The following is an 8,622-nucleotide window of genomic DNA, read 5'->3' as shown; positions in this document are numbered from 1 at the left end:
TTCCAAATGGGGAACAAATAGGGGTGGAGAGCAGTAAGCTTTTTTTTAATTTATTTATTTATTTGAAAGGTTAGATGCTTTGAGAGAGAGAGAGGTCTTCCATCCACTAGTTTACTCTCCAGATGGCCACAACAGCTGGAGCTGTGCCAATCTGAAGCCAGGAGCCAGGAGCTTCTTCCAGGTCTCCCACGCGGGTGCAGGGGCTCAAGGACTTGGGCCATCTTCTACTGCTTTCCCAGGTCATAGCAGAGAGCTGGATCGGAATTGGAGCAGCCGAGGCTCAAACCGGTGCCCATATGGGATACCGGTGTTGCAGGCGGCAGCCTTACCCACTACACCACAGTGCCGGCCCCAGTAAGCTTTCAATCTTTGTGAAAGACAAAGGGAGCCCATTAAGATGGACCAGAGAGAAGGTACTGGGTAGAGAGGGCAGTGGTTACTGAGCATCTGCAAACAAGGGCCTTCAGATCCCAGCAGCGAGGTGCCCTGGCCGGGCACTACCAGGTGCCCTTGGGTAGGCAGTCTGTTCCCGAGGGCCAGAGATCAGGGAGGAAGAAGGGCTGAGAGTGACCAGAGGGCCCACAGCCTGTGTAGATTCACCCCATGACCTGTTACACCACACATGGGAGCTTGGCTCCCAGGGATCAGAGGAGAAGTCACCGTGTGGACCACCACAGTGTCACAGGAGGTGACCAACTGGAGCTAGCGTTCTTGGGGGTGAGAGAACTCACCAGAGCAGTCAGGTAGAGTGAGCAGAGTTAGATTTACTGCACACGCTGCACGGGAGCAGTGAGCTAGCGGGGAGCCAGAGGCTGAGTGCTGCTGCACGGACTGTGCTCCCAACGACAGCTTCTTTTTTTTTTTTTTAAGCTTTTATTTAATGAATGCAAATTTCATAGGTACAACTTTAGGAATATAGTAGTCCTTCCCCCATACCCACCCTCCCACCCCCATTCCTGTCCCACCTCCTACTCCCTCTCCCATCCCATTCTTAAGATTCATTTTTAATTAACTTTTGTACTTAGACTAAGCTTTCCTGTGGCCAGCAGGTTTCCCCGATTAGATAATTTGCATTTCTGGACAGAGGTGGGGAGTTTGCACCGTTGTTAGAGACTTCCTCGGCCTGCCCAGTGCCCAGAGTGGCCCTCCACAATGTGTACCATGTCTTTTGCCAACCACTTGGTAACATCATTCTCTGCCACTTTTGTATTTCAGAGACTGTCCCACATAGCTCCTGATCCTGTTCAGAGAGCTGTAGTACAACACAGGCCACATTTGCTGTTTATGCAGGAAGCACCCAATAAAGTGTGACTCCTGCTTGGGTCCTTTCTCATCCTACGTAGCGCACTCTCAGGGAGACAGCTTTTCCTGCCCGGCATGTCTTTGAATCCTCTGAATGGCCTGACCCAGGCTGGTGCGTTTTGTCCGTTTTGCTCGATCCGGCGTGCGTCTGGCACTCACTCACATATCACGTTTATTTCAGATTCCAGTTTCCTTAGACTCTGTTTCCTCACTGTATTCTGTCAGCTAAAACTTAGACTTTCTCTTGTTTTGATGGTGCCTTGTTATGAAATACGTCACACGACAGTGTGTGTCAGTTGTATAGTTGACCCTCAGTATCCATGGAGGCTTGGTTTCCAGGCCCTGCCACTGCCTCACAGCTACCAAAATCTGCAGGTGTTCAAGTCCCTTATATACAAGGGCGTAGTGTCTTCCTATAATTTATGCACATCCTCTCGTACACATTAACTCATCCCTAGATTGCCTATAATACTTAATACAGTGTAAATGATATGTAAATACTTGGTGTTTGGGGAAAAAATATCTGCACATGTTCAGTACAGACCCAATTTTGTTTCCAAATTTTTTTAAAGATTCATTTATTTATTTTAAAGTCAGAGTTACACAGAGAGAGGAGAGGCAGAGCGAGGTCTTCCATCCACTGGTTCACTCCCCAATTGGCCACAATGACCGGAGCTGCTCTCATCCGGAGCCAGGAGCCAGGAGCTTCTTCCAGGTCTCCTACGCGAGTGCAGGGGCCCAAGGACTTGGGTCGTCTTCTACTGCTTTCCCAGGCCATAGCAGAGAGCCAGATTGGAAGTGAGGCAGCCTGGTCTTGAACTGGCGCCCATATGGGATGCTGGTGCTTCAGGCCAGGGCATTAACCCACTGTGCCACACCTTCGGCGCCTCCAAATATTTTTGAGCTGTGGTACATTTAATCCATGGATGTAGAACCCACATATAGAAGACCAACTGTATTAAGGACATAGAACATTCTATGTAGATGCCTCTGTCACTCCCTTCATCCCTCATGCACCCCTCTCCCATCACAGGGGCTCTCTCCTCCTAAGAGGTATCTACTGACCTGGATTTTGGATTACCTGTTTTCTAGTTTTTCCTTCTTTCAGTTATTCTCAAGCTCTAGTGCATCACACTCACCTAGGGGCTTGTTGAAACACAGATTGCTTGGGTAGGCGTTTAGTCCAGCAATTAAGACACCCACTTCCAGTATCGCCGGGCCTGGGTTTGAGTCCATAGTCCAGCTTCGTGCTAATGCAGACCCTGGGAGGCAGAAGGGGATGGCCCCAGTAGTTGGGAGACCTGGATTGAGTTCTTGGCTCCTGGCTTTGTAGTAGCCCAACCCTAGCCATTTGCAGCCATTGCGGACATTTAAGGAGTGAACCAGCAGAGGTGAGCACCCTCTTTCTTGCTCTGTCTGCCCCTCTGCCTCTCTAATTAGACAACAAACAAACAAAAACCACAGATTGCTGGGTCCCAACCCCAGTTTCTGATTTAGTGTATCTGGGATAGGGCCTAAGAATTTGCATTTCTTGTGAGTTCCAGGTGGTCCTGAGGCTGCTGGTGCAGGACGCACTTGGGGAGTGATTGCTGTATCTCAGATACTCTTCAGTCTTCCCCTAAAGCCTGCTGAGTCAGGAAACACCTTCAGGACCTCACCCCCTTCTCCATCTCCTCCATTTACTCTCACCCAGTTTGTGAGTGCTCTGTCCTCGATGGATATATATATATATATATATATATATATATTTTTTGACAGGCAGAGTGGACAGTGAGAGAGAGAGACAGAGAGAAAGGGCTTCTTTTTCCGTTGGTTCACCCCCACAATGGCCGCCGTGGCCGGCGCACCGTGCTGATCCGAAGCCAGGAACCAGGTGCTTCTCCTGATCTCCCATGCGGGTGCAGAGCCCAAGGACTTGGGCCATCCTCCACTGCCCTCCCGGCCACAGCAGAGAGCTGGCCTGGAAGAGGGGCAACCGGGACAGAATCCGGTGCCCTGACCGGCACTAGAACCCGGTGTGCCGGCGCCACAAGGCGGAGGATTAGCCTAGTGAGCTGCGGCGCCAGCCCCTCGATGGATATTTTAATTGATCGTGGCATCATTTTTTCTTCTCTGTTGGTAATCCCATTCAGAATTTCTCTCTCCATTGTGTGCTTCATTGTTAATTAACCAGAAGGAAGAGTGTAAACAACATTAATATGGCTTATTCATCCAGTCTGTAAGCTCCTTAAAAGCAGGGACCAATTTCACCTCCCTTGTAGTTCACTTCCTCAGTTAAGCTTCAGACCCCAGTTTGCAAACTCAGTTGCTTATAATGGCCAAAAGGTAACACAGGGGTCAGTGTTGTGGTGCAGCAGGTTAAGCTGCCACTTGGGACACCCGCATCCCTCATCAGAGTACTGGGATCTAGTCTTGCCTCTGCTTCCTGTTCAGCTTCCTGCTAATGTGCCTGGGAGGCAGAAGATGATGGACCAAGTCCTTGGGCCCCTGACACCTGTGTGGGAGACCAGGATGGAGTTCTGGGCTTTTGGATTCGGCCTGGCCCAGCCCCAACTATGGTGGTCATTTGGGGAGTGAACCAGAAGATTTCTCTCTCTCTCTCTCTCTCTCTCTCTGTCTCTCTCTCTGTCTCTCTCTCAACCTTTGAAGAAATAAAACTTTTCTTTAAAAAAAATAAATAAATAAAGATTTAGGGGTCAGAGCTGTGGCATGGCGGGTTAAGCCGCTGCCTGCAGTTCCAGCATCCTATTGGGCGCCGGTTTAAGACCTGGCTGCCCCACTCCTATCCAGTTCTCTGCTATGGCCTGGGAAAGCAGCAAAAGATGGCCCAAGTCCTTGGACCCCTGCACTCGCGTGGGAGACCCGGAAGAAGCTCCTGGCTCCTGGCTTCGGTTCGGCACAGCTCTGGCCGTTGTGGCCAATTGGGGAGTGAACCAGTGGGTGGAAGACCTCTCTCTCTCTCTCAGTCTCTCTCTCTCTCTCTGCCTCTCCTTCTACCTCTAACTCTGATTTTCAAATAAATTAATAAATCTTAAAAAAAATTAAAGAAAAGATTTATTTATTTATTTGAAAGGTAGAGGCAGAAGAGAGAGGTCTTCCATCTGCTGGTTCACTCCCCAAATGGCCACAAAGGCCAGAGCTGGGCCTATCTGGAACAGAAGCCAGGAGCCAGAAGGTTCTTCTTGGTCTCCACGTGGGTGCAGGGACCCAAGGACTTGGGTCATCTTCTGCTACTTTCCCAGGCCATAGCAGAGAGCTGGATCAGAAGTGGAGAAGCCAGGACACGAACTGGTGTCTATATGGGATGTTGGCACTGCAGGCGGCAGCCCCCAGAAATAAAACTTTCCAAAAAGCAATATAAATTTGTGAAACTATTTATACTTAGTTACATTAGAAGCCATGACCTGTGTAAAGAGCGCAGCTGCTGCTTGTCTTTAAGCCAGGGACTCATTGTTCTTAAACTTTCTCATTTTTCAAGAGAAATCAGGAATAATCATAACTAAGTCAGTACTTCAAGTAGATAGAGCAGGCCACACAGAATCCATCTGCAGGAGTCAGAACTGGATTCATTCCGTGTTTGAGCATCTTTGCAGTTAATGGACAGGTAGATGGATGGATGACCAGTGTGTGGGTGAGTGAATGAATGAGTGGACCTGGGTCACCATGGCAGCGTTGTGGTCAGAACTGGGGTAGTGGAAAGAACGAGCAATTGTTGGGTGGCTTCTGTGTACCTGGCCCTGTGCAAGTGGCTTTTCCTAATTACCTCATTTGACCTTCATAACAACACCACAAGGCAGTTATTATCATTCTTGTTTATTTCCACACTCAATTCACAGATAAAGAAGCAGAGACTTAGGAAGGTCAAGGGTCACACTAGCAAGTTTCTTTATTATAACCTACCTAATTAAAAGTAAAAGCAAGGATTTCCAATGGACTCACATGATTCAATCTATATTTGAACCTGGACAGCTCTGTTGTATGAAATTGTCACCAAAAAGGAATCAAGCTTGCAAAAGTCAAGTTGGGGGGAGGGTTCCAGTAGCTCAGTGAGGGGGTGTGCTTTCTTGGGCATCTTACTAAGCAGTGTATAGCTTCGTTCTCTGCAAGAAGTCAGCCAGCACTGAAGAGCCAAGACACAGGGCTCTCTCACCACCGGGCTGTGCCCTTGCTGTCTCCCCATCCCCTGCATACTCTCCTCCCTGAGTTCGAGACTTCTGCCTGTCAGCTCCGGAGCTCCTGCCATCGTAATTCCTCTGTAAAGACCAGTGGGATAAGGACAGACAGATACGGGAGCTATTTGGATGGAAAACATTTTATTGGAGTTGTTGAGCCAGGCGAGAGTTTTCATGGGGTGGGCTTCAGATCCCGTGAGCGGCCCCCTTCCAGTGGGGCTCAGCAGTCCTAGGTCTTGGAGGGAACGGTTACTGAGCGTCAGGAGTTGCGCTCCTCAGTCCTTTGAGCTGGAGGGAGAGGGGGCGTGGTCAGGTTGGGGACCTCCGGGGCTGGAAGCCCAGTGTAGGGGTGGGGCACTGACAGAAAGGAGTTGCTGCTAGTCCGGGTTCCTGTTCTCTAACCACAGTAGTGAGACTCCCCTTGGCGTTGGAGAGAGGCACAAGGTCACATAGGAAGTAAATGTGGCCTCCTCCCATCCCCCTCCACTCTCCCTCCCAGGTCCTTAGCTTCTGCCCTCATGCCCAGCCCCTCTTACCTTAGGGAACGCATCCCAGTTGAGGAATGGAAGTTTCTTTTTGATAGACTAAGAGAAAAAGAGAGATGGAAGAGTGCTGTACGGCTGGTCGGGTGAGCACTGGGGGTGAGCGCCCGCTGCCCGAGCTCCGTGCTGCCGGCGGCCCGTGTTCGAGCTAATGTTCCCTGAGGCCTTTGTCTGTGTCTGCCTTGCCCCTACTGCTCTGTGGCCGGGGCTTCACCTGGTCTTTACAGGTCCCCTTTGAGGAAGGTACTGTCATCCCCACATCACAGAGGAGGAAACTGTCTGCGGGGACCTGGGCCATTTGGCTGAGGTCACGTAGAAGGCGCAGGTGCAGAGTCTGAGGTGTAAGCTCCAGCTCCAGCTCTGTCGCTGCCTTGGGCTTCTAAGTCTGGGTGGGCCTCAGTGCTTTCTTAGGGGATGAGCGTATTCAGAAAGGATTAGGGCATTCAAATAAAATCTTGACCAAGTTCTTTCTGGAAAGGTCTTTTGGCCTTGCTTCCCTGCTAACAACTAAAGAAAACAGTGTAGCCATGATAGCCTGGGAGGGCGGGGGACACTTTCTCTCTTTCTCTGGTTGATGACACACGGAGCGGCGTCCAGGCAGGGCGGTACTCCCTCCTTGAGCACAAGGACAGCCGCCAAGTGCCAAGGCTGGAACCTGCTACCGCTCCCCTTCAGGGACCACAGACCCCGCAGAGAAGGTGCCCAGCTCCTACCTCGAAGAGGGCGTGCCAGTTCAGGAATTCCTCAGGCTTTAAAGCCTGTGGGGAAAGAGAAACCGGAAGCCAGTCAGTGGGGGAAGGCCCTGGCGCAGCCCCTGCCCTCTGGGAAAGGTGGAGGCCCGTGGCGCGGCAGCTCCGCAAGCTCTCTCCCCAGGTGCCAGCACCGAAGAATTGTACTTACAGATTTCAACTTGTCGATGTTCAGGAACTGATTGTTAAAGGCCTAGGCACAAAAGCAGGGTGTTAAGACAGTTGCGGAGGAGCAGAGAGAGAGCGACCAAACTCAGGGCTAGAACACGTGCGAAAACCGAATGCTTACCTCAGATCCCGCCGCATAATTCTCAATGCCGCTTTCTTCCTGCCAGGAGAGGAAGAAAAGGAGCCCAGTGATCCCACGGTGGCGAGTCCCTCTACTCCATCCCCCTGCCGGCTCTGCCTTCCTCTGCCAGCCACTCCCCCGGGACACAACCCACTGTGTACACAGGGCCTCCATGGCAGCCCCCTCTCTTCTAGTAATGCACACGGTCGGCAGATGCGTAGTCAGGAGGGGGGCTGGAGGACGGCCACCCAGTCCCTCGTGTGAGGTGGAGAAGTTTGACCCCCGGCCGGCATCCATGTAAGTGGACAAGAGAGGACCCCCTCCCCCAGAGCATCTAGCTGTCTTGTTCTGCAGTTGACTTCATTCTAAGAGTGATTGACTTAGGGTAGTCCAAAGATACCCATGCTTAGCCCTTCAGGCTGGGTGGGGGAGATCAGGCTGCCCGGGGGGCCACCTGCCTTTCACTGAGTGAGGCTGGTCTGCTCTGGGAATTTAGCCACCAACGTCAGCGGTGCCTTGTCGGCTACCGTGTTCCTCCCTGCCACAGACCCAGCTAGGTCCAGATGTTTAGCCCTCAGAGTGGTTTGGCTTATTTGTTGTTTAATTTAAGGTAAGCATGTTTAATTAAGAAGAAGTCATAAAGAAATCCAGATTTCCAGTTTCTCCTGGAAAAATGTAACACTTTGGCCGCGTCTGGGCACATTGTCTCACTGACTCCAGCAGCAGTGGGGTAGGGTAGACTGCCCCCTTCAGCTGGGCAGGTGTGCCCTCCTCACCTGAGGTCCCGACGGCAGCGCCCGCCCCCGCCCGTCCCTGACACTGCTTGCTTGGGTCCTCAGCAGTTGAGTCTGTGACCCTCATCTTAGCCACCCAGAGTAGGCACCCTGCCCCTACTCTGGGACAAGACGGTTTCCTCTCCGACTAGGGTTAACATTCTTGCTGTGCCCCAGGCTCCTGGGATAACCTCTGCTCACCTGGAAACTGTTCACGGGGATACAGAAGGAGCCAAGGTTAGGCTGACCCCAGATGACCCACCTCAGCCCCCGCGTGCTGGCAGGAGGCAGTAAGGCAGCCGCTACCCCCACGCTTCACCGTCACTTCCAGCCCTAGCGTCTGCCCAGGGCTGCCCTGGTCCCCTCCCCCACTCCTGTCTTCTCAGAGCCCCAGCTTCTCATTCAGGCCATGCCATGTCCACAGATAAAAGCCGCTGGTCCAGTAACGGAGAGAAGGTAAAGAGGCCGGGAGGGAGCTGGACACCCAGTGATGTGCTCACCTCAGAACTCCCCAGGGAAGCCCCCTGGGCAGAGTGGAGCGCCAGGAGGGAGAGAAGAGCCACAGCAGGAAGAACTGGGATCTTCATGGTGTCAAGTTTGGGGTGCTCTGAGGCGGGGCCTCACCGCTCGCCCTTTATAGTCCCAAGCAGAAATGGGGTCCCCACCCCACTGACTCACCCCCAGATCCTGTCGCCCACCCCTGGGGCTCTAGAAGGGAGAGGCATGGACTGTTCCCCATCTGCCTCGGATTTCTCAACCCACGTTCTGCCCCAGGCACTTGGAGGGCACGACTGC

Source organism: Lepus europaeus, chromosome 19, assembly GCF_033115175.1.
Source record: "Lepus europaeus isolate LE1 chromosome 19, mLepTim1.pri, whole genome shotgun sequence".
Classification (NCBI taxonomy): Eukaryota; Metazoa; Chordata; class Mammalia; order Lagomorpha; family Leporidae; genus Lepus; species Lepus europaeus.
Note: the sequence above shows the minus strand (reverse complement) of the source record.